Source organism: Fringilla coelebs (genome assembly GCF_963513975.1).
Source record: "Fringilla coelebs genome assembly, chromosome: 8".
Lineage (NCBI taxonomy): Eukaryota > Metazoa > Chordata > Aves > Passeriformes > Fringillidae > Fringilla > Fringilla coelebs.
Window position 1 is genome coordinate 1,780,772 of NC_140066.1, and position 27,413 is coordinate 1,808,184.

Sequence of the window (27,413 nt, forward strand, 5' to 3'; positions counted from 1 at the left end):
TGCATTCAGTACCTGTTAAGTGGAAACAAAGTCTCAAAAGAGAATACATTGTACTGCTTATTTATTAGAACTTCGATTTTGTATCATATTTTGCATAAATAATTTCCTCTTCAAAACATTATTTGTCTTTTTAAGACACATCTTACATCTGCACTCTTCAGTTCTGTATTTCTTCGCTACACTGTTTTTGAATCTGCTACCTTCCACAGTGCTGGAATTTTCCTACACTAAGTTTGAAAACACATTTTGCTAATTGCCCACTGCTAACAAACATGCAGGAGTCACTCTGGAGGCCAGGGGTGTTCAGGCTGCAGGAAGAAGTGACCTGAACCACCCCACAGCTGGTTTAGAGGTGTCATGTTCTGGCATTCTGGAAGGAGCAAACACCACCCTCCCAAAAGGTGGTTCCAGCTGTTCTTACCCTGTCCTTCCTGCTCTGTGCTAGGACCTGGAGCATTTACAGTGTGTGACCAAGATCCTGGCACTAAGGGAGCTCCTCCAAATGCCCAGGTGTTCAAAGGTTCCAGTCCCAGCACTGGACACCAGTGAGCTTGGACTGGGGAACATGAGAAAATATTCTCTTATGCAGAGAAACAAGAAGTTGTGGTGAATGTTTAAAGAGGCACAGCTGGGCAGATATTCACACACACACCAACAATTCCCTTTTTCCTCAATCATGAATCAAAGACTGCAGATGTCACAGGACAAATGGCAGAAGCAGAGTCACAGAATTAGCCCCTGGCAGATTCCTCATTCTCTCCCAGTCACTCCCCAGGCTCTCTGTAAGCCCAGCAGGCCACTCCAGTGCTCTGCAAGATGGACCCAGAGCAGCAGGGGCTGTGTGCCCACCCCAATCCCAGAGGGCTAACACGTGCCTTGCTGTACACATTCAGTGGAAACCCTTTTTAACATGGACTCCATCAGCCTGAAACTTGTTATTCTCAGTAAGACAGATGTCTTCAAGAAAGCTAGATGGCAGGTAGGTACCTTGTCTAAAAGATCCTCATGATGAAAAAGCCCAGGTTAGGCTAGCCCAGAGAAAGACCCACTCCTGAATCCTGACCTGCTTGCCAACAGACTGCTGCCAGCTGGGTTCTGATCCTGGCTGCACAGGAACAGGAAATGCTTTTGTTCCATGGATAAAACAGAAGAGTGTCCCTAATAAAGCCCCAGCCTGCTGGCTGAGTTAGCAAGAAGCAAGGAGTCTGTGGGTTCAAGTATTTATCAAGAGGGGGTCACTCTCATGTATGTTTCCCTTTGCAGCAAGAGCCACACTCCAGGAACAGAGGTACCCAACGGCATCCACCTCTGTCTCATTCACCACCAGACCCTGGCAGGTCCCTTCACCAAAAAAAGGCTGGGGGAAGTCATTAAAGGTGCAAAATACAGACTGAGAGACAATATAACCTCCTGCAATGAAAAACCCGAGGCAATTTTAAAAATAAACCTGGCTCCCAGCAACAATTCCCACCACCATCCATCAGTGGATCATGCTGGTACAGCAATGCACAGGGCTGAAACACCCATCAGCAAAGCAAGCCCAAGCAGCTGACTGGAGGTCCTCCCTAGGGAAGGGGGTGTATAGAAAGATTAATGACTAATTTGACAAATTCCTGCATGTATCTCAAGACAGTTAAAAAAAAAAAAACAAAAAAAAAAAACAAACACCATCTATACAAGAAAGCAAATGACTGCTTCAATTAAAAAGTTATGAAAATTTGCAGTACAAACTATTCCCAAGGGATCTGAGAGCTACCACTAACATAAAAACCCTCAAAACATACACACTTTTCAGACATACATCATAAGTATCAGACTTCTTTTGGCAGCACACAACCAGTGGAAAATGCCAGCCTCAGAAGCTGTGTACTAGGCTTGCTCAACTCACTTCCTCCATTTCTCTCTTTCTCTCTCAAGGCATGTTTTATCTCTTACTATTTCCAATCCTCAGACTGGACATGAGAACAGAAATTGTGCAAAAACCGTAACACGAAGGCTAAAAAAACCAAAATAGAAGTGCAAAGGCAACACTGTGACCTAAGAAATAAGCCAGGATTCTGACTATAAGAAATAAACCAGGATTCCAGTGTCACTGAACTGTAATAATTCTTGATACTGCTACACTAGCAACGAAAGTCTTCAAAGATGGGAAATGTTAATTAATGATATGATCATTTACAGGGTCACACACAAGCAGCTGGATTCAGTTCCCAGCTGGAGTAGCAAAAATGGTCTGCTGAACAGGTGAAACAGTGAACAGCTTAACTCATGTCCTGCAGCCTGACCCTCCCCTCTTGGGGGAAAGGTCTTTCTGCTCCACAGTTTTGTACAGCTCTCAGGACCTGGGCTTCCTAAAGGCAGATCCAACCAGTAAAGGCTGACTTTAATAAAGGCTTTACCTGGTGACATCAGAGGCACAGCCAGCCTCAATAACCCGCCTGGCACAGTAGCTGAGAGATGAAAGCCAAGAAAGAACTCAAGACTGGGGCAAGCACACAGCTGCCTTACTCAGGAAAGCCCCCAGAGATCCCAACTCTCTGTAGGTCTGGCACTTCCTGAGCCAAACGTGGCCTCACACCAGTCCCTCTCTGAGTGTGCACAGCTTCTTTGAAGCCACAGCAGTTGGTAACACTTCCAGCTGCTGCAGCAAGGAAAGCTGCCTGTTCTTCTTCTGGGAGGGATGAATCATCTCCACGTTCAACACAGAAAAGGACCCTCAGGTAATTACCAGTGACACACTGCCAGCTTCCAGGGAGCATGGTTAACATCCCCTCAGCCCCCCAGAGGGCAGGCTCCATCTGAAACCCTGAGATTTCTCTTAGGGAGGGCAGGGGAGTGTGTATCTTATAATCAAGATTCAGCTAATCAAGATTCAGAAAGGAGAAATGCTTTTTCCCAGGTTTCTCAAGTCCATCACAACAGTAAACAAACAATAAACCTGCCTGTCAGAAGTACTGCAAACACTTCTCAACACAGAAAGACACTTATGAAGCTCTAATAGGTACAACTTTGACCATAATGATCCATACTTAAAAGCAGATGTTCTGTAAATTCCTCAAAGAAAGTCTAACATTTGAGTGAATTAATAGCTCTATTATAAAATAACAAAGCCCGGTTCCATTTTATTGTTCTACCTAATTACAGAACCTGATTAATTTCAGTTATAAAGTTTCAGAATAAGGTGAACATAATCAGAGTTCATGATTAATGTTATTCTAATGAACCCCCAAGAAATTAACATTTTACCACTAGAACTTTGCCAAGAATTTTTATGTAAGCTGAAGTGCAGTGTGTACAAGTGTGAAAATCCCACATGGCACGGAGCTTCCATTCTGCTTGCTCACCATCCATCTGGAATGTGAATAAGCCACTCTGAGAACGGGGACAGCAAATGAGCCAGTGACACAGCTCACACCCCTGGCCTCTGACAGCAAAGCTCCCACACATCCCTGCCAGGGGACACTCCAAAGTGCCACCCAACAGACGTGACACAGAATATCCAAATGAGCATTAATTAGTGCTGCATTAATAGAGCATTGGTTTGGATAAAGCACAGCATGTGATGACTGCCTTATTGACGTCAGCTGACATGGACAGGATGGATGGTCTCCCAATAAACACCAGAAGAACTCAGTGTGCAGTCATACAAGAGTATGTTTTTTCCAGCTTTCAGAGAGAGTATTTCCCACTATGTATTCCCTAAGAAACAGACTTTTAAGGTGGCTGCATTTCAGCATTGGTTCTATCTACGATCTAATCATAAAGTGAGTGCTTCAATGAAACTTCATATTTCAAAGCCCAGTAATTTAAACATTCCTATACACTAATTCTGTGTTTCTTAGAGAAACTTCATCAACTTTTACTGAGAATACCCATTAAAAGAAAATGATGTGTCTCTGCAGCACTGTGCACTTCAATGACTTTAGTAGTTTTATACAAGAGTGTGTCATAAATGAGGCATGGAAAGCCATTAACCGAACAATTCATACTGAATAATTTGTTGTAATTTATGCTTTCAAAAGAAATGATGAAAGTTATTTATTTTTCTAGTAATAATGATGCACCTCCCTTTTATGTCTTGCTGTTGGTAACTTTATTTTTAACGAACCTGTAAACTTGCACAATTAGTCCAGCCTCCACTGCCCAAAAGCCTTATTCTCATTGTCAGGAAAGGAAAAAATACAGCTATCAGTGGCCTATGTGAATATGCAAATAGGATTCATGAAAAAGATGTATTTTTGTCTTCTATTTCAGCACTACCTAGACAGTTCATACTTCTCTTTGCCTTCTGCAGTCTAGCTCTTTCTCCAAAGTCTAGCTGTCACAACTGAGACTGCCAGCAGTGAAACAGAACTATTCACACTGAGATCCTGCAGGGGAATGCCTCTCTGGTATCACCTCCAGAGCTGAGCAGCTTTGCTGCCAACCAAGCACATGGTGAGCCTTCTCTCCTTTTCTTCATCACTACCTCTTACAAATATAGATTCATAAATATAATAATGCTAGAATATGCTAATAAAAATCAACCTTTTTTTTTTTTCATTCTCCCACTACACAAGGTGATGTAAAGGTTTGGGTTTTTATAACCTCTTTGCACGCTAAAGCCATGAAGAGATATTAAAAAATGTCAGTATGGACTACACAAACCCCACTTTCATCAAGGGATGGTAACAGAAACTTTTGAAGTTTCTGGAACAAATGAACATGCTGCCCTGCCCATCTCAAAGCAAAAACAACTGTACAGGTGTGTCCCATTCCGCCGAGCCAGAATCGGGGAGGGTTCTTTTGATTGATTTACGGGACATAAATAAAGTGCAAATGTGGCAATATTATATCTGAGAAGCGTTTCTTAAATTTAAAAAGGTGAGTGTTCCTTTTAAAGGGGGAAAGGACAAGGCACAGAGAGAGGAAAAAGAGAGGGGGGAAAGAAACAGAGACAGAGACAGCATCATCACAAGCACCCCGGCTCTCTGTCAGTGTTATGAACAAAAAAAGGTTATCCATTTTATTAGATTGCAAAGCTCACATCTGGAACCAATAACTGCTGAGTGGGAGTCCTGTTAGAAATAAGAAGCTTGGCTAGGCCAATATTCAAGCAACAATCAATTTATTAATTAATTATGGTAAAGTATGAGCAAAACAGCGCTGGGTACAGTGGAGGCAGTTTTCCCTCCAACTGCACACCGACATTTGGGCTTACAGGTATTTATAGGGGTACTCAGAAGCTCTCTCAGCAGTTTCTATTTCTACTTGTTTACATCACAATTCTATACACTATTGTGATTTAGTTTTTCTCAGGATGCGTCCCAAAAAAGAGGATCCCCAGATGGTGGTGGCAGCCTCCGAGATGTTGGTCCAGTTTCCACAAGAACAATGACGAATCCCATCTGGTGAAGTCCAGCTCCCCAGATGTGGGTCCCTGTCATGGGTTGACCCTGGCATAGTGCCAGCGCCCCCATGAAAGGTGGATATCCAAAAAATGGTTACCGTGAGATGCGACCCAGGAACAGAACAAAACAGGCTCCAACTTGGGAATGGAGGGAAAAAAAAAAAAACAACATTTTATTAATCTACATAGACACAAAAGGGAAAAGGAAAAAAACTACACACAACAATCCACAATAGAACATCTTCAAAAACACTTCTCCTCCCCCCACCTCTCCAACAAACAAATCCCCTCTAACACATCAACTCTCAATCCAATACCCTCCTTCACACACACTCTCCCCAGTTCATCAGGAGAGAGGAGTCTTCCTCTCACACCATGGGCCTCCCCAGGGAAACACTGCACAGTCCCCAGTGCTTCCATGTCACACACTGCAGCCGCCCGAAGAAAATCTGTAGCGGTGACCATCTTCCTTCCATGTCCAGCGCTCTCACCACTGTCCATGGATCCAAACTGCTCCTTAGGTCCTTTTAAGAATGCTTTGCCCAGTTCCAAGAAGTGGCCGCCTCTCACCATTTGGGACGCCTGTCCCCCCCATATTATTTCCCCTGGGGCCTGGGGCTCTCAGGAACAGAGATCCTTCGCTGGAGGCAGAGGGCTCCACCACACCCTCCCCCTCAGTCTCTGTTCTCTCCACTTCTCCTCGCGGCCTTGTCACTCCTGGCTTCTAGCCAACCGCCTCCCCCAAGGAGCAGTCTCTGTATTATCAGAAGAACTTGGTTTCGCCCGTGGCTGTGTAAGAGAAAAGTCCAGCCAAAGCCACTCCACTCATCTCCTCCACCTAGGGCACTCTCATCTGCAAGCATTCCTTCACCTAGTCAAACTTCTTCTTCTTTCCCATCCTCTTTCCCCTCTCACTCCTCAGCTGGGGAGGATCAGTGTTTTTACAGCTTCCAAAAATTCACAAAAAGGTTAAAAGCTCGGCCCGGTCTGCTGGCAGCTGGGCACCTGCCGCCCCCCCCACTTTCTCCTCCTGGCTGTGCTCCCAGCACAAGATAACAAATTCAGCCTGCACAGTCTCTATCATCCTCTCTCCCAGGGGGGCTGCCCAAACCATCCCAGGACTCCTCCACCCCTGCACCTTGCCGGGGCTCCGGCCTTCCTTCCCAGGCCGCATGGCCTCCCCTCCCCCGCCCAGACGCCGCTGGGCAGGGGAGAGGTCCGAGCAACTCACCGGCCGGACTCCAAAGAGAGAAGGTCTTCTCTAAATCCTCTGCTTTTTAACCCACTGAGTGTGTTCTCGGAGGCGTACCCAAATCCTCAGTGGCCACACCAAATGCCAATTTCACATCTGGCCACTGATTGGTTTGACCATAACTTTCCAAAAAAAAACTCTCTTCCGGGTCAAACCATGACAGTCCCCCTTGTTATTACAAGGACTATCAGCCATGTCCAGCTTTCCTTGGTGGAGTTGTAAATCCTTGAGAGGATGTCCATCTTCCTTTCTCAAGCTGTTTTTCTCAGTTTTGTTAAGGAGTGAGATAAGCACATTTCCTTTCTATATATTCCAAAGCCATAGTTTCAAGGATACAAACAGTATTTTAAAATTATACTTCAAAAGGTTATTATTGCAGCCCTCTTTAAGGCCTGACTACAAGCAAAGAGCAACATCCTGAATGCTGTAATTCAAATGCTCCTAAATCAATCCAGGTTAATTGCAAACACAGGCTGGTTCAGAGGCCTCTTCCATGCTTTACTCTCCTCAGTTATTATTAGAATTTGCAGCCGTCCCATGGTCGGTATGCACACACATGGCAATCACAAATACACACATTGCATTTCTGTGCCAGACACCAAACACAGCTTTGTATTTCACAGGGGTGCATGTGGGACACCCCCAGTCCGAGCCTGCGGGCGCTCTCTGCCCTGACTGCCCGCCCGGTGAAGCCTCTCCCGGACAGCGATGCCAGCACAGTCTGTCCAGGTTCTGTACAGAACCTTCCAGGCTGAGGCATAAATAAAACACACATGGTTCCTCTCAAGGTGCTTCTCTCACTTCTTAAAACCCCTTCCATCTCTGGGGAACACGGCATCTACATCAATGGAATGGAATTTGTGAACCTGAGTGGGAATAAACACTGATAAAATTTGCTTTGGGATCCTGTCTCCTGCCTGGCTCAAACAGTCACTTCGATGCTACTTTATTCCTGAAACTTTTTTCCATTTCTTTATTTCTCTGAGTGACTCCTTGAATCTACAAACAGTGTCACTGAAGACACCTGGATCCAAGGGGGCAGAAGAGCTGCCTGTGCTCTGCACTGCAGACCCCTCTGGTGGTTCAGAGGTGAGGAGCTGCCTGCCCCTGCCACACTCACAGGCCTGGGCACTCATTCACTCCTTCCTTCCCTACCTACCTGCATCCTAAGGCCCTACCTTTACTTTAGCAAAGAAATTAAAATACCCACCAAAATAAAGAAATTCATTCAGATCATTTATACTGCTAAATTACACTCCAAGAGTCCTTCCTGTAATGTACAAGCATCTTACTATAAACTAAAATTATTCTTTGAAAAAAGTTGTTGGTTTTTTGTTTGGGTTGTTTGGTTTTTTTTCCTTCCCAGAATAAGCATTAATGACCTGTTTTGAGAGTTTGTGTGCAAGTTTTTCTTTTATAAAATAAGGAGGGAGGAGGGGAATTTATGCAGGGGCATTGTTAATGCCACAGAAATACAACCGTTACCAAAAAAAAAAAGACTCACACTGCTACCTAAAATTTGAAGATTTAAATGCAGAAATAATTCAGCATTACTCCAGAGAGAGGATGTAAAAAAAGGAGCTATAAATGCAACGAAGTTATGCTTCAGGAATGAAAAAAAATGTATTTTCAAAATTTATAGGGACCTTGAAGAGAAGATATTTAAGGCTGGTTTTTAAAAGGAGGTACAGGCTAATAAGGCCCAACATAAAACAGAAGATGAGAAGGATTAAAATTAAGTCTGGACTGGATATACACAGGCAAACCACTAGAGAATGGGATCTGCCTTTCTGCATGTGAAAACCATTTCCATTTTCTTTAGTACCAAGTATCTCCTGTACACATCAGTAATCAGCAGCATAGTATCTGAATGCAAATCAGGAACAGGGATAAAAAAGTTGGCCTTACACACATGAACTAACAGTAAATGACCCCAGAAAAAAAAAAGAAGACAGACCCAGATCTACAAAACTTCTCAAGGAGGCAGATGAATACAACGAGGCTCTAACAGACCTACACTAGATCCTCAATCAAGTGCTGCTATGTAAAAAATAACATTGCTACTGGCCTCTTGCACCTAGGAGGACTTCAGTGAAACCCAGGGAAGTGGAAAAGTAAATCAAAGGCAGAATTATTCATAAATAACAAAAAGACACCAAAGTACTGCCCATATGAATATTAATTCAATTAGATGCAAAGATGTACAATGCTGCCCATCAAGAGCTGATCACTGGTCTGCCACAGTGGTGTATTTTTCCATTTACATCACAGTTTTCTGGACTATCAGTTAATAAAGTCAACATTGGAAAATCATTTTAAAACTAAGAAAGCTTTATAAATACAAAATCTTTATTCCAGATATTGCAGCATCAATGGTTAGCTAAGCTGAAATAGCAGGAGCTGCTTTGTAAGTTCAGTGTCTGACTGAAGGGACTGAGCACACCAGCAGTGAGGGGAAATGGGGGGATCCCCAGAACAAGCCTTGGCAACCTTACAGTTACCTCTCACCCAAAGCCAGCATCTCCACAAAGCTGCCCAAAAATAAATCTGACTTCAACTGAAAAACATCTTTAGGAAAAACACCCAAGAAGGAAAATTCATTCTGCCTAAACAGGAGAAGGGATAGATGTGTAAAATGGAAAGAAAGGAGGGAAAATGACAGAGATGCTGATGGAAAAGGAAGATCCCAGGATTCAGTGGAGAAAGACTTGCCAGAACTCTAACTGCTCATCATGGCAATGGATTAAGGAAGGAAACAGGAAGGAATGAAAATGGGAGGGCACAAATCCAGCTGCTTCTTCACAATGGTTGGTCCAATGGAATCCCCTGGGGCAGGGATGCCAGGGCTGTAAAAAAAGGTGTTTGTTACATCAGGACAGCACAGTGACAATAGAGACTGAACCATTCCAATTGATGTTATCACTCCAGCTTGAACACTTCCTTCTCTTTGGACATCTCAAGGTAGATCCATTCTTTTCCTTCGGTCTAAAAAAGCTTTTCATTCGCAGCAAAAACTTGCAAAAAATTAGGTTTAAAAAATGGATTTTTTTTGCCTCCAGTAAGAGCACACCAAACTCCATAAAATATTCTGCTCCCAAAATTTTTATAAAAATAAGAGCTTTGCAATCAGATATATATGATTTAAGGATAATGAAGCAGGTTTTATGGGCTGCAGAATATTATAAATCTTTTCTGATTTATTTCAGGGTAGAGGGAAAAGGGGAGTTGTTGAAGGAAAAGATGATAGATCACATTTGCCTGTGGGTAGTAAGGCTTCCTATAAGAAGAAATGGCATACTCTGAATAATTACACGTAGTCTGAGGACAAAAGAGACAGAGTCTAGTCCTGGTCAGAAATTTCAGCTGCCACAAAATACTTGTAAAAAATGTGTGAGGAAAATATGATGAATTCTCACTGGTTATCAACAGTTTTTCTTTTGCTAATTTGCTCAGCTTCAACACTAGGTCAAACCATAATTTCACCTTTCTGCTTTGCAGAAATTCTTCCATTTTGCATGATAAATGTCACCACAGCACCATTCAAAGAAAGAAAAACAGGGGAGATATAACCAGGACTGTATTTTAACCAAAATACCAAGCATATTTTTTAAATGAGGTTTGTAAGACACTACAATAAACCAGAGTGTCAGGCAACATAGGGAAAACCAAGAAAGAACAGCATGAAATATTCAGTACAGACCACAGTCTTTTAAAAAAGAGCCCCAAGGGCTGAGCTGAACTCCTTCAAACCAGGTGATGCTCTGGCTCCATCAAAGCCAGCTGCAGCTCCACCACTGGCTTTAGAGGATTTGGTACATTCAAGCATTGGGTTTTTTGCACTTGTACAGGAGATAATCAGGAGCCAGCACTGGAGGTAAGAAGGAGAGCTTTATGCAGCACAGCAGGACACAGGCAATGGCCACAGCACACTGGCTGCTGCCATAACTGAATGCTCACCTGCAGCTTTTCCAGGTGCTCCCTATGCTCAATGAGTACTCCATTAGAGGGGCTCCCCTTCCTCCTCACACTGGAGAAACCAACTCATCCATGCAGGGATTCAGGGATCTCAATGTGTCACTCAGAGGGGGCTATTGGGAGCCTCCCAGAGACTGACCCCCTCTTGACCACAGCCTCCTCCACTTCAGACTCACAAAGCCACTGAACCAGAGCCGTGCTTTACTGCAACAGCTCGCAGAGGGCAGCACAGCTATCCTGATGGGCAGGAGAAACTGAAAACCCATGGACCCTTCCCTTCCTACAAACCTGTTCTCAGGCTAAGAATGCTCAGCAAGGCTTTTGAGACACTGTGACTTTGTAAAGCTCCCTCAGCAGCCACACAAACATGCCCTTCTTTCTCCAGAGGCTCCTGCAAGAGAGACCAGTCCCCAGCCTAGGAAATTCCAGACGTTTCTCTCAGATGAGCATTTTCAGTTGTTCCCAATGAAAATGCCTTCTCCCTTCCTCCCAAACAGCTCCACCTGAGCAAGGGCTGCAGCCCAACAAGGAAATTAAGTGACCTTTCTCCCTGCCTCTGAGCCAAAATATAATGCACTGTAGCATTCGGTAAAGACTAAACAATTTAATAACAAAAATTATGCTATCGATCACACCATCCCAGAACATCAAAAGTCACATTTTATATCACAGTTCATAGATCAAAAGCACCAGAATAACTTATATTTTTCTTCTTTGTAGTTTCAGGAACTTCAGGCTATTTTCTAGGTTGCCATATGTATGACTTCAGCACAAGCTAACGAGATATTGAGTGAGAAATCATTAGCAGCTGGTCAAGTAAAACCACTCCATCAATCATTTTCATTTCCTTAATGTCAACAATTCTAATTTCAACTTGGGAAAAAAACTGTGTTTTAAACTGTGAAATGCATCACATAAAACAGTGACATTTGATAGTATGCTTTTAGATTCTCAAGTTTATTGTGAAAAAGTCAGTTCAACACATAATGAAGTCATTCCTCCTTTATAACCAGCAAACCCAATTGTAGCAAGGAAAAAAAGCTGCTTCATCTAGATCAGGCAAACAAGCTACCATCTATTCCAGAATAAATCCATTCTTTTGTACCTAAAGCACCAGTAAAAATTCTGGAAGAGCTGCAAAGCTGTCTTGTATCTTCTATTTACACAGACACATTCTAGTTTGCTCTTGTGAAATACAAAGCTGTGTTTGGTGTCTGGCACAGAAATGCAATGTGTGTATTTGTGATTGCCATGTGTGTGCACACCGACCATGGGACGGCTGCAAACTCTAATAATAACTGAGGAGAGTAAAGCATGGAAGAGGCCTCTGAACCAGCCTGTGTTTGCAATTAACCTGGATTGATTTAGGAGCATTTGAATTACAGCATTCAGGATGTTGCTGTTTGCTTGTAGTCAGGCCTTAAAGAGTGCTGCAATAATAACCTTTTGAAGTATAATTTTAAAATACTGTTTGTATCCTTGAAACTATGGCTTTGGAATCTATAGAAAGGAAATATGCTTATCTCACTCCTTAACAAAACTGAGAAAAACAGCTTGAGAAAGGAAGATGGACATCCTCTCTAGGATGTACAACTCCACCAAGGGAAGCTGGACATCACTGCTGTGAGATTTATAGTCATTGTAATAACAAGGGGGACCCACACCTGGGGAGCTGGACTTCACCAGATGGGATTCGTCATTGTTCTTGTGGAAACTGGACCAACATCTCAGAGACTGCCACCACCATCTGGGGATCTTCCTTTTTGGGACACACCCTGAGAAAAACTAAATCACAATAGTGTATAGAATTGTGATGTAAACAAGGAGAAATAGAAACTGCTGAGAGAGCTTCTGAGTACCCCTATAAATACCTGTAAGCCCAAATATGGGTGTGCAGTTGGAGGGAAAACTGCCTCCACTGTACCCAGCGCTGTTTGCTCATACTTCACCATAATTAATAAATAAATTGATTGTTGCTTGAACATTGGCCTAGTCAAGCTTCTTATTTATAACACTCTTGAATTCCAGTCAGTGAAACCAACCCATGACAAGCAAAGGACCTTTCAGGAGACACAGCTCCAACACCATGCCCCTCCCAGTGTGCCAGGTCCTGGTTTCCACAGACAAACAGCTCTCCCACCAGAACTCTCCCTGCTGTCTGGCAGGAGCCCCTGAGGAGTGGAGCACTGCAGTCAGTCCCCCAAACCCCATCACCACCCACGTTTCTGTGCTCAGGACACGGCGTGGCGTGACCGGCTCCTGGGGAGGCACAGGAGCAGAGGCACCCTCCAGCTCTACAGCTGGGTTTGCTGCACTTTCTGCTTATTAGAACAGCAAGACCATGGACCATGGCCACCTTCTGAGAAGGAAAACTCAGGTGGCCAAGTGCCTGCAGAGCCTGTGTCCCCCTCCCCTCTATCCTGACATGAGCAGGTTTCTCTTTCCTCGCCTCCTAGCCCAGTGCCTTGCAGCAGCACCCAGCTTTCCATCGGTCCTGGAGAGCCTCCTCTAGAACCCTGGGAAAATTTCCTCCCTTCAAGTTTTAGGCAAGGTGCAGTCCCTGGGGACATGCCAGCCTGGGGCAGCCTCCTGCCCCCCAGGTGTCCCCTGCAGGCAGCTTCCAGCCTGATTTTATTCTGACACCAGGAAATTACTGGGCATTTCTGCCATGCAACCAAATCACAGAAAGAGTCGGATGGTTGGGTTTTGTTTTATAGTTCATATCCATTCTCCTCAGAAAAACATGTTAGTATGACAGAACAGCTCACATATTACATTACACAAATGCAATTTGGTTGCTGAAGTTTTAATCTTGTAGAGCAAAATTCCTATTTTCTATTTCTTGTATTTAAGTTCCAGTTTATGAACAGATTATAGGATGCAAAACGGTTAGGTAGATCCTGAAATATTAAATTTAGATAAATCTTTCCAATATAGTTATAAATTTGTCAGGATACAAAAACTCCTGCTGATATGATAAGCTGAATCATTGTTAAATGTACTGTTTTCATGCAAATTGCTCATAAGAAAATAAACTCCTGCTATGCCTACAACTATTAATAGCTTCTTTCATTAACCAGCCTTCCCCAGATGCCTGAACACAAAATTGTAGAAAGGACAGATTATTATCTGTATATGGCCTGGAAATCTAAAAACCCCACCAAATTTCACTCTAGTTTTGATCACTGCATAGAAACAGCATTTACTGTTACAAACCTACGCTAACCTGTGGAAAAAAAACAATTTGCAGGAAGAAAATGCAGTACGAAGACTGGGAACATTGCTTTTCTAAACTGCCAATTATCAGTGGGGCTAAGGGGGAGCTCAGGGTCACTTTGCATCCTGAGCACCCCAGAACAGCCCAGGTGCCCCTCGAGCTCCCAGGCAGCCCAAGCAGTGCCACCTGTGTGCACCAGCACCTCTCCAGGGCCTCCCAAGGGCTTACTCACCTACATGGCCGGGGTTTTTACTCAATACTGCACAGATTTTGCATTTTGCCAATTACATTTGTCTTCCTCTGAATGGATACAGAGAATAACTTAAACGCATGAACCTTATAAAGCCTCTTCCATATCTGAAAATACCAGCCTGTTCCTCTTCTCCTCCACCTCTTCCTAAGTTACACAGACTCAGTTAAGTCAGCTGCTTCCTGCTTTTTACAAGTTCTAAAATCCTTGCTTCATTTTCTTCCTTTTATCAGTCCTTGTTATTCTTAAGCTGTGATGCCTAAAATTTCCTACTGAGCTGAGCCCTACTGAAAGTTCATTTCATTTCTGATTTTCATATGGCATTGGGAGCTCTAGAGCAGTACCACTGCTAAGCCACAAATCCTGCATTTTTAACTATACAGTGAACTTCTTCCCAAGAGTAATTTTTTGCACTTATTATTTCAATCTGCAGATTTCAGACCATTTCACCAAACAAAACAAAACAAAACAAAAAAAAAAGGAAGAAGAAAAGGAGAAAAGGGGGGGGCAATGTTTTTATTGACCTTGAAGTTTCATTTATGACTAATGAAAGTACACCATACACCTGGGTCCCAGGCCAGTCCTTGCAGAATCACACTTCATTAAGCCATCCCAAATTGACCTGCAATGGATTAAATACCAATTCACTAGGAACACTGTTTTTCAGTGACCTGTATTTTCACTCATTATACAACAACTGTGCTTCTCAAGTTTGCCTGTGAAAACATCCTCTCAGTGTGCATTGCTGTGTATAACATGACAGCAGTTTCCAACTTCCCTTTTAATCCCCAGCCAGCTATTCTGTCAAAGAACTACATGTCTTTGACAAAACATACTTTCAAAATAGATGCTTGTGGCTCAGCACCACTTTCATATCCTGAGCAGTTTTAGGAAATGAATATATAAGGATTTCCTGCAGCTTCTTCATGGTTATCCAAGTTAGAGGGACTGACCTATTAATTCCCTACATAAAGGAATGTATCTGTTAAGACAAATTTGGCTTTTTTGTTACCTGGAAATACTCATTCCTCTCATATTTTTACAATCAAGGCAAATGGTTCACAAACTCCTTTCTTAAATCTTCCTGGACTCTTCCTGGCATATATTCACTTTGCCTTATTGACTGCATTATTTGTCCAAGTAACTATTTACAGGAAGCCTGAAGCAGGAAGGAAAGAATATTTCTGACTTCCCCTCCCCCGTTTAGAAAGGTCTTTACTTTCCCTCCTATTATTTCCTTCTAAATTACTTCCAGTGCTCAGATTTCCACCCTTTTCTTCATTATTAAATTTGAAGGTTACTTCCTCCTTCTAACTGAGCAAAGAAGCCTTAGGTGCTGATCAGACTGTTGATCAGACCATGCCTTGCTGCATTGCTCTTGCCCCAGAATGTGTTATTTGGGCAAAGGAGCAAAGAGCCATTCTGGCCTGGAAACCACCCAAAGCAATCTGTGTCTGGAGCAGCCAGGCCCCCCAGGAGCATTCCCAGCAGTGGTTCCCAGGAGCCCCACAGCAGCTCTGTTACAGAGCAATCCCAGGACACTGCTCATTCACTCCACCTCATTCACTCCTCACCAACAGGGAATATGAGGACAGTGCCATATTCCAGCTGTCTGCCAGCAAGGGATGATTCCAGATTTACAGACTGGCCCACAGATCTGTATCACAGATATACACAGGCTCTTCACTGCAAGAATAAGCTAGAGGACAAAAACATAAAACTTCTTTCCTTCCTTAATTAGTGGTCAAAACAAAAATCTAAACCCATTCTTCCTGATGACTTTTTCAGCCTCCCTATTTTACTTAAATTGTAATAGATCTGCAATAGTACTTTACCAGATCTGCAGCTGAATAAATGCCAAACAAGTAATTTTAATATCTGACTTTTGCCAATCACATTTCATCCAGACATGGAATGAGGAAAAGAAAGGCTTACTATGTGCTTGTAATTCTATCAGACATTTTAAATGGCATTGACAATGCTACAGACAAACTGAAAAACAGAGCAAGAACTGAAGCACAACATCAGAAAACAGGAATATAGCTGCAGATTCTCCAGAGAAATCTTTCTTCTATTAAATTTTACCAATTTATCAAAAGCAGAATGTTCCATGGAAACAGAGAAAGCACAACAGATCTGACAAAACACAGGCACCTGCCCTGGTGCTCTGTAAGACAGCCTTGGGACCAAACTCCGAACGTTTCAGATCTGCTGTTCCCGGTCTTTCTGGGAAGAACCTGGAGGTCTGAGCTGCTGAGCAGTCTTGCTCTACGAAAACTCCACTCTTAGAGCTGAGAGAGGCAGGTGTTCCAAGGACCACAATAAACCAGGAGCCAAACAGCCTGAGGAGCTGGCAGCCTTGCCCAGCCTTTGTTCGCATTTTGCATGCTCACTCCCATGCAACAGCACTCTGCTTTCCCCTTGGGATCCAGGAGAATTGTTCATCTCACCAATCTGGTCAGCTGCTCCCCAGCTGCTCAGCAGAGGACAGGTAAAAGCTGCTGCCAGCCCTGGCAGTACCTGCCAGCATCACCTCCAGCCTCCCAGTGCACTGCATCTCAAAGTCCTGCTTTAATGTGCAGCTGCACAGTTGAACACAGGAGGTGGCTGACAGAATTCAAAAGATTATCAGGCCTCTTGTTTTTCAAATTAGAAACAAGTCTTTCTGATTACTTGAAGGCTAAGCAATAAAACCTCCATTTCCTTGGCAATGTGGGACACAACCCAAATGCCATTATGACCTTACCTCCTCAGCAAACAGCCATGAGCAGTCACACAGCATTCCCCATTTCCTACTCACTCTTTGGACTCCTTCAGCTCACACTTTCTACAGGAACTTTGCAAAGCTTTCCCCTATTTCACTCCCTTATTACTGCAAGCAGTAGACTGGAAACAGCACTGTAAAACCAAAATGGTTCTGGCTCATGTGCATCTGCTCTCCCCTGTGTGCACTGTCCATGTGTGCAGGTGCACAGGCAGCAAAGGCACCTCAATAGTCAGTGCTCTTTTGCTGCATTAAGGAGAAAAGAAGCATGAACCAAGTACCCAGAGAAGAGATTTACCTTGGGCTCCATTTTTTTTCCATTAACTGCTGCCAGGATGTTTGTAATTATTATATTCCTTATTTTCTCTTATTTACATGGATTTAAAAACTATTATTATTCTTCATTTCTCCTGCAAAGAGCTCAATATATTCGAGAAAATGAAGGGAGGGATTCCTTTACCAATTATCTTCTTTTACAGACTGATAATTCCTCCCATAGAATATCAGGGTTTAGAAAAAATGAGAAACATTGCTATTTGATAGAAAAGATAATCCTAGATTATTCCTGAGTACAGCTCCTAGTCAAGTAGCTGACTTATCATTTCTTTCCATCTTTGTATAAATTTCCTTTGTTTTTTCTCCTGATAATGAAACAATGGTTAAAGACAATTAAAATAACCTAAGATAGTACGGATTTTCCAGTAAATATAGCAATTAGAATCATTTATCTAATGTATTCTACGAAGCACTGCAGCTCTCTGACTTAAGACATTTATTTTCTTTGCATCTGCAGCTCTCTGACTTAAGACATTTATTTTCTTTGCATATTCAAAGAGAAAGAAAATGTGCCAATTGGCTACACAGGATTAGAAAACAACCATGAAAAGCAGATCTTGAGAAGGGCTGATCTTGAAAGGACTAAAGCACATCTGTTTTATTAATGTGATTTGGGAGGGGGGATGGTTCCATTGTTTACTTAGCCAACCTTCTGATCAAACACAATGGTCACAAATGCAATTATAATCTTGCTTTTTATTTTACTTAATTAAGGAAAGAAGAGCAGCATGTCAGGCAGGAACAACAAACAACAACTGGAAAAGAATGCACTAAAAGGAAATTCAAAATAAGAGGGAAGTGCCAATAAATGCTGTTTGTGACCAAAGACAAAGATGTGGCTTTGGTTTTTAAGTCTAGTTTTGGGGTTTTTTTCAGACAGAAGATGGAAATGTGGAATTGGGATTTGGATCTTCAAGTTCCTGATCTCCTTTAACTCACTGTTTTAAGATCTGGCTGAACAATTAAGACCAAGAATGACAATTTTTCTGCAATATGATACAGTAATGATTTAATGAATAGTGACCATAAGCTATTTCACATAAGGCTCCATTGTCCATTCTCCATAAAAAAATATCAAGAGAAGCTAGGCAAGAAATGAAGTCCAAAAGTCAGCTGACAGCTACACAGGTATCTCCACTTCTATCAAAGTGAATTCACTCCTGGTACTATAAACTAAGAAGTGCAGCATCTCATAGGCTGCTGGCATCCAGCATCCTGAATCCAAGTGACTACAGGGAAAGCATCTGGTTTCAGCCATGCAATTGATCTCTGCAGTCATGCCATGAAATTCTTAGGGAGAGCTTTTAATCAACCACTTCCCAAATGACTTCTACAAGGTATTATTTATAGAGAGGATTCATTACAACAGAATTTAACATAGTAACTACTCTTCTTTCATCATCTGAAAATTACCAGAGATTACTCAAATGAAAGAAACTTTCCTTTTACTACTTTATGTAATTTCTTGTCCTGGCTTCATTACCTGAATATCTTTCAGTCTTCCATTAGTAAATAATGAGATTTACTGTGTATTAAAAGGAGCTGGCTGGGTCATCCAGGACATTGCACAAACACTGGAATTTATCCAAATGTCTGGCATCAGACTCCACAGATTGAAGAGAGCAGCAATGTCTGGACATTATCCAGTCCAACCTACTGCTTAAAGCAGAGTCAACTGCAGCCAGGCTGGTTTGGGTTTTCCATGGGCCCACAACACCAACATTCCATGAACAGTTCCCTGATCAATCAATTATGATTGATCTTTTTAATTAGAACTGATACATAAACAAAAAGTAACTTTCAACCTGAAACAGAATGAAATTTAGAAATATATCTGGACAACAAAAATCAGCTGCATTACACCAGAGGATAAAAACCATGACAAATGCATCTGACACAGCAGACTTCAGTAGCATTCCCAGAAATGGCACCCTGACATTTCAGAAAATGACCAGTCTAACATCCTCTAAAAAACAGGAAACTGGTTGACAAAAATCTTATGTAGTAACAACCATTTTCAATAAACTCTAAAAACAGGAATATTCTCATAAACTAAACAGCTAGATGCTGAGTTAACAAACACTTGATTCTTTTTAATGCATGTTTATTACCATAATCAAGGATTTATTTCATCCTGGGGAGAGCAAACGCTGTTTTACTGAAGGTTTCTTGAAAAAAATTTAGTCTTGAGCAACCCAGTATATTTTCAGTGCTGCCAGGTATACTAAACACAAATTCCTGACTCTTCCAGTGGTCACCCCCACAGAGCCACGAGCTGCCCCTCACATTACCCCAGTGCAAGCCTCCAGTTTGCTGCTCAATCCTGGCATAGCTCACTCAGAACCATCCACCAGAAGCAGGGCTGAAGGAGAGAAAAGCTTTTATTATCCTTCTCCAGCTCACGTGCAGAGATCCCACATTACTGCAGGGTCTCTAAGAGCATCTACAATCAGGTACATGTAACTGCAGCTTATTTTTCAGCTGTAAATCTATTTGGGGAATTCACTAGACTACTTCTGTCTTTTAAGTACACTTAAGATCCTCCTCCTTAACAATTCATATCTAATTTCCCCATAAAACAAAATGTTCACTGAAAGTTAACATTTAAAAATGATTTTCAATTACACATACTGCATACAAAACAGAAGAAAACCCTCTGTAGGAGTGTTCAAAGTCAACTCAATCAACTACTCAGACAATGTGAACAACAAAATCATGAAAACTACATATTTTCTTGCATAAATGCCAGCATAATACACCATATAGGCATACCAATTTTACTGCAATACATCCTTTTTTGAAAAACATAATACTCAATAAAGTCATTAAAAAAACCAAAAACATGAATACTAAAAGAACTGAGTGACACTTCCCACCCACACATGGAAATTCTTCCAGTTTACATTTTGACATACCTCAATTTGAAAGTTCTCTGGAACACCAGTTTTCTTAAGACATTTAAGTATGAAGAGGACAGCAAAGTAAGCACATTCAAATCCACTCTTTTTGTACAAAGGCACTAACAAAAGTAGGTTTTATTTGTTCAGAAATAAAAAACAGATTGAAAAACAAGGATTTCAAGAAGTCAGTTATTTCAACCCCTTCCATGAATAACCATAAGCCATTCTGTCCTTGAAGATTTTAACAAGGAATTTCCTCAAACTCCCTGTTAGTCAAGTCTACCAAGTCTGGGGTTAGTTCTTCAGAGAGCAGCTACACAGAACTTTGCAAGTTGCATACTTGTGAAAGAAACTGGAAGGAGCCATAAAGGACAAGTCAAGCAGTCCCCTATTTTTAACTCCTCAGGCGTCACTGGCAACCAGGAAAGTGTTAAAACTCTTCATGGGGAAACCATGAAGTACAGGTAAGGCCAAGCTGAGATATCAGTATGCTTGAGGCATCTCAAGTCCCTCCAGTCTCCAAGAGTAAGAATGGCAATAAAATAGCACAAAAACCCATTATCAGTCATAGTCTCCACATCCAGAGAGTGGGCCAGACCTTAAGCTCTTATTGAAGACTACTCAATACAGAGGTGGAGCAAGGCATTAGTGCTCCACAGCAACCAAATTTAAGAGCTGAGACAAGGAGCAAGGCCCAGGACCACACCACCAATAAAAAAACCTCCTGGTTTTCCACCCATATTCTGGTTTTGAATTTGCAATGCTCAGGTTCCAGTAAGTGACCAGACAGAGCCTGAAACCTAGAGAGACACGACAGCCCAACTGCCAGCTACCCACAGCTGGACCTCCCCCATGGCTATACAGGCTCTGCAGTGCCCACCTTTTCCTCAAGGGCTCCCCAGACCAGCTCACTCCTGTCCCAGCTGCTTTCAGGGATCCTGGCTCCTCAGCTCACCCTCACTGCACTCCAGCTGATGTGCTCACACCCAAACAAGTCTCATTCCCAGAAGTTGTGGACACGATCTGGTGCTGAAGAACAAGGCTTGGGAGCCTTGAGGGAAGCCAGCTGCATAAAGGCCCAGGAGCTGCATTCCCAGCAGGTTCAGGTCTGCCCTCCATGCAATACAGGGCACCAATACCTGACCATTCCTGGGCACAGAGCACACAGCACTCCTGCTCAGCCTCAGCTGCCTGCCCCTAGGCTGGGGGGATGGCCAGGCCTCCATCAGCGGTAATACAAATATACACAAGGTGGGCAACTGCAGTTTGCTTCTGCCTCCAGGTAAAATGCATCATTATTCTCCTCACATGTCTGAAATGGAAGCACGGCTGGTGTCAGAAGAAGGGCTGGTTTGGCTCTGCTCCCTGCCACACACAGCACAGCTGTGGGACAGCAGGACACAGCAGCTGCCACCACCTGTGGCACAGGAGCCACAGGCACATCCAGACTGCATTACCCATGTCTGACCCAAACATCTAGGTAATCATGACACAAAAACCCAGCTGAGAAACAAACATTTTTAGAATACACAAGAAGGAAGCGAAATCAGAACTGAAAAATCAGAAAAATACGCTGACCCACATATAGATACACACACATACGTATCTCCAACCATATGTGCAGCTACAACAAGGTGAGAAACTATCAACTAAAATGAATGAAGCTCAAATATCATGGAACAACATTCCAACAGTAAGGGGATTTCAGTTCCAGAAAGCAGCTCTCATACCAGTGCAGCTGACCTTTCTTTCCCAGCCCTAACAATCCAGGAGTGATCTTTACTGAAGTATGAGTGTTCAGGCACACCTCTCTATTTAATGATGGCAGACACAGCAGCACCTGCAAGCACTCAGTGCTGCTCACAACTCCCACTCCACTCAGGCTCAGCACAGCTCCATCATCCCTTGTGCACCCCCAGGGAAGGGAATGTCCTTACTGTGACTGATAAAACCTCAACTCATGGAACATGGACCTTGTATTGCTGCACTCCGCCGAGTTCGGCAACTTTCCATGGTACAGGATGAAGAGACAAGAGCTTGTCACTAGGAAAAAGCAAGTGTTATTACTAGAACAACATGACTGCTCTAGTGGATACATTATTCCATTATTGCCCACATGACAGTATGATTCTGCCATTGATAAGATATCCAAACCCACAGCAGCAATTCTCGTTACTGGATGGCCTAAAACACAAATATATCCCCTAACAAACTGTGTCTATGAGTAAAATTCAGAAAGGTTAACAACAGTACACAAATAATTTTGAAGAATTTTTGGAGCAATTCAGAAAAAAACCTGCTGCCTTTCAGAAGAATCGTAAATGTGTTTGCAATTTACTGTGTGTCTGAATTACTCTGTGAACAGAAAAACGTTCAGGTTCTTGTGGAGAGCATTTTGCTTCACTTTGCATTGTACCATTCGCTGGGATAAAACCTCTGTGAAAAGCACTCACGTAAAAGCAAGTATCTTCTGAAAAGATGTTTCTCCAAGCTTGCATTAAAAACTCTTTAAAAAAAAAAAAGAAATTAAAAATTTATCCCACTGAACCAAGAAGCTCTTAATCTTTGATGCCTTTGAGGCTTATTAGACACTTTAAATAACTGAGGAAAATAAAAGAAACAAATTTAGGAACCACAAAAGCGATACTCCTTATACTCTTTCAAATGTTAGTGCTAATAAATCCTAAGTCCCTGTACAGTTTGTCAGGAAAATTAATCCACAAATGCCAGAGGTTTATGTCCAAAAAGGAGACAGAGGAGTCCTGTAACTTTATTCAAAGACAAGGAGAGGCCATGGGGCGTTTCCCCTGGTGTCTCTCAGAACTGTGGAGGACGCAGCCTCCTTTTTATCCTCATTTCCCATCCGCACGTCCATCTCCTCCCCATTGCCTGAGGTACTTCAGAGGTACAGACTTCCCGAAATGTCTCACACCTGAGACCCCCTTTTCATGTATAACACCCCCTTTTTGTTTCCCTTGTGTCGCTCAGTGGAATTCCTATGGAATTTACCTCCTTCTAATGTATAACACCCCCTTTTTGTTTCCTTTGTGTCACTCAGTGGAATTCCTATGGAATTTATCCCCTTCTAATGTATAACACCCCCTTTTTGTTTCCTTTGTGTCACTCAGTGGAATTCCTATGGAATTTACGGTTCTTCCCATTGTTTCTTTCATCTCCCACTATCAGATTTTATTTATCAGCAGACCCACAGTTTGTAAGGACAAGTCTCTCTCATTCCATTCATCAGTGGAATCCTTCCCATAGTTTCTTTTATCTCTCACTGCTAGTTTTACCTACCAGCAGACCCACAGTTTGTTCGTAAAGACAAGTCCCTCATTCAAGTTCAAGCACTGAGGCTCAGCTTCAAAAGAACAGACAATGTAGAACCCACAGAGAATTTAGGCACTGAGTCCTTGGCAATAGCTCTGTTTAAGCCCAAGGTTTACCAGGCAGGGCAGGTGCACTACCAGCAGCAGAGCCAAAGAGGCTGGGTGCCATCAGTGCAGCTTGCTGGCAAAGCAGCTGCTGGAGGAGGATCTGTGGAGGTGGCACTTACTGGGGGAGGTGTCCCTGAGGCAATGCAGCTCCCACTGGCAACACTCAGACAGGAAGAAGAAGCCTTAAGGCAAGGGATCAAAGCAAGAAACAGGAGCCATCTCTAGGAAAACAAACCCTTGGAGCAGCTGAGCAGCACAGCTTGTGAGGGAGTGCAGAGGGCTGAAATGGCAGCGGGGAGGCCGAGCTTGGGAGCCACACAGCAGGAGCACAAAGCCAGAGCAGAGCACACTCTGTGTGCATTGTGGGCAAGGAAAAGCTCCCACTCTCACCTACAAGCTGTGGCAGAGGCTCTGTAGCTCACTCAGCACAAGCCAGGAGGGCATACAGACAAACACCCATGAAGCTTTCCACAGAGCACCTGCCTGTGGAGTACAACAGTGTTCCCAAGGAGAGGAAAAGTAAATTGTGCTTAAATTGTGCTATGATAACAAATGGCTGTCATCATCTTTACAGTTCATTCCATTTCCAGGCCTGGCTTATTGAAACTGCTAATAGAAGAGCCAAAAAGACACTGATAAATCAGCACTGTTTCCTGGATCTATCATCTCTTCTTCAGCGAGTTAGAGCTGTGAAATAAAGTAACTGACATCTGGTAATCCTTTCATTGAAAAACTTATTTAACACTGTCGCAGTAATAGCCATAAACTGTTCTCAGTGAGAGCGTTTCCATTCATATAAGAGCTCTAAAAGAAACTAAAAACTTGTAATTCCCTCCTGATTTGTAACCTCATGCCTTTAAATCTTCTGTATTTTCTCTTTTCTGCTTCCTTGTCTTTGCCACCTTGTGCATCCACTGTGTTCTGCAGCAAATTATATGGCACTTTCCCTCACTGTCATATTTGAACAGCTGCCTTCTGACTTTCTCAAGTCAGTGGGGTGGGTTCTGTATTATTCTTTTCCACCTATTGTACATTACATACCCCTAAAACCATGATTATTTCTGAAGTAGAAAAGACCATCACAATTTTCTTTCAACAGTCTAAGAATTTAAGACCATTTGACTTAAAATCTTGTCGTTTCACACCAGAGATTCATGGGAAAGCATTCTTGGGACAAAGCCACAGGAATCTTTTGGACTAATATGGGATGCTGTTCACCACATCTGCATCCTGCCACGTGCTCTGGATAGCATCATAGAGTCTTTTATATTGGAAAAGCCCTTCAAGATCATTAAGTCCAACCAATAAAGATGGATGTTTTCCTGTATGAAACTTTCAGCCACTTAACAGCAAACCCTGACCCACCCTGCAGCAGACATTGCAAGAGAAATCTGCTACAACAATGTACCAAAGTTTTACATTCCAAGCTAACCAGAGCTGAAGAAATCTCACTATCTAACCCATGTGTAAAGCACTTCCAGAGAGGTTCAAGAATTAAGGCTGCATTCAACAGCATTTTGATTAAAACTTTCATAGCACCTTTCTCTGGTGTAAGGCCCGAAACACAACTTGACTTTAATGAAGCATCTGTAAACTTCTAATAAACAAAGAGAAATATCAAAAAGTACAATATCTGTCAGATGGAAAAAAAAAATCTGACATGCATAATTATTTTAGTCTCTACACTACATTATCCTAAGGACAATAAAATAAGACAAAGTAAACAGCTTTAGATTGTGTTAACTGCTATGACTTACAGAACAGAAAGAATTTCAACTTCCCAAAAAGAGAACAAATATCTGTATCACACAATTGTTCCCTCAATATGCTCAGTGAATCATCCTGAAGTATCTTTAGAAAAGAACATTATGCCTACAGATAATGTTTACAGACGAAAAGCATGAGATTAACATTGTGTACCCATATTAGCAGTATTGAGTCTCCACTGTTTCAACATTTACCTGCCAGATGTAACAAGTGCCAAACCCATTCTTCAAATCTAAAAGAAAAATCACTTGTAAAACGCAAACTACGCTCCTTTTCTAATTCACAGCTACAAGCATGTCAGACAACCAGATTTCTGGATTTATCCAACACTCCTGTCTTCCCAATATAGCAATTTAGTCATTCTAACACTTGTAAATTGGTGCACTTCTCCTCTTCTGGTGTCAACACCCTACTCGAAAACAACACTAACAGACTCCTTACCTTTTAAGAAATCATTATTTAAATTGTTGCATTCTACAGGAACAGAGATTACATTCCAAACTCTGGTCTAGGGAGTGGTATTACAGAGAAACTCTTGCTTCTGACATATGAAAGATTGTCTGTTCTGCATAAGTGACAATTCACAACAAGCATAAAATAACCTAAACATACATCTTATCTGTGGTATGGCATTTTCCACAGACTTTATATACACGGCATAATACAATTCATACTCATTCTGGGGACGTGGATTTAGTTTTCACTTTGCTTTCTGGAGAAAAATGTCCCCTTGAACCTTTTAAAGATCAATTTGTGAAATGCAGGTTAAACTGCACCTTAATGCTTAGTTAAACGCTAAGCTTCCAGAGCAGGAGGTGCTGAGGAAGGCCTGAGCTGGGCCCTGTGTTGCTCAGTGGCCACACATTACTCAGTTGCCCTGTGTTTGTTACTCAGTTGCTCCGCATTTGTTACTCAGTTGCCCTCCACTATGCAGTGGCCCTGTGTCTGTTACTCAGTTGCCCCATTTACTCAGTTCCCCTGCGTTTAATGTCACTCAGTTTCCCCGCATTCCTTACTCAGTGCCCCAGTTCGGTACCCCGTGCTCATTATTCAGTGTCCCGTGTTCATTACTCAGTGCCCCATGTGCATTCCTCAGTGCCCCAGTTCGTTACTCAGTACCCTGTGTTCATTACTCAGTGCCCCTGCATTTGTTACTCACTACCCCGTGTTCATTACTCAGTGCCCTGTGTTTGTTACTCAGTGCCCCCATGCCTGTTACTCAGTTGTCCTGTGTTTGTTACTCAGTGCCCCTGCGTTCGTTGCTCAATTCCCCCATGCCTGTTCCTCAGTGCCCCATGTCTGTTACTCGGTGCCCCTGTGTTCATTACTCAGTTCCCCTGTGTCTGTTACTCAGTAGCCCCGTTTGGTTACTCAGTTCCCACATTCATTACTCAGTGCCCCACGTTCGTTATTCAGTTCCCCAGTGTTCATTACTCAGTTTCCCCGCATGTGTTACTCAGTTCCCCTGCATTCGTTACTCAGTGCCCTGCATTTGATACTCAGTGCCCCGTATGCATTACTCAGTTGTCCCGTGTTTGTTACTCAGTGCCCCCATTTTTGTTACTCAGTGCCCCACGTTCGTTATTCAGTTCCCCAGTGTTCATTACTCAGTTCTCCCGCATGTGTTACTCAGTTCTCCCACATGCGTTACTCAGTGCCCCCATGTGCGTTACTCAGTGCCCCACGTGCGTTACTCAGTGCCCCTGCATGTGTTACTCTGTTGCCGCACATTCTTTACTCAGTGCCCCAGCGTGTGTTACTCAGTGCCCCCGTACTGGTTACTCAGTTCCTCAGTTCCTCAGTTCCTGTGGCTGTTACTCAGTTCCCCTGTGTTCATTACTCAGTGCCCCAGGGTTCGTTACTCAGTTCCCCCGCATGTGTTACTCTGTTGCCGCACATTTATTACTCAGTGCCCCAGCGTGCATTACTCAGTGCCCCCGTTCTGGTTACTCAGTTCCTCTGTGTCTGTTCCTCAGTACCCCACATTTGTTACTCAGCGCCCCACGTGCGTTACTCCGCGTGCGTTACTCAGTGCCCCACCTTTGTTACTCAGCGCCCCGCGTGCGTTACTCAGCGCCTCTGAGGGTGTTACTCCGCGCCCCCGCGGGCATTACTCCACGTCCCAC

The 27,413-nt window shown here is 42.9% G+C and overlaps 1 protein-coding gene across 6 annotated transcripts in view; it reads right to left on the bottom strand.

Annotated features, from left to right (window-relative positions):
- The window catches only part of CTNNA3 (catenin alpha 3), a 418,277-nt gene that overhangs the window by 303,563 nt on the left and 87,301 nt on the right, over nt 1-27,413 (bottom strand). The gene's annotated exons all lie outside the window — the stretch shown is intronic.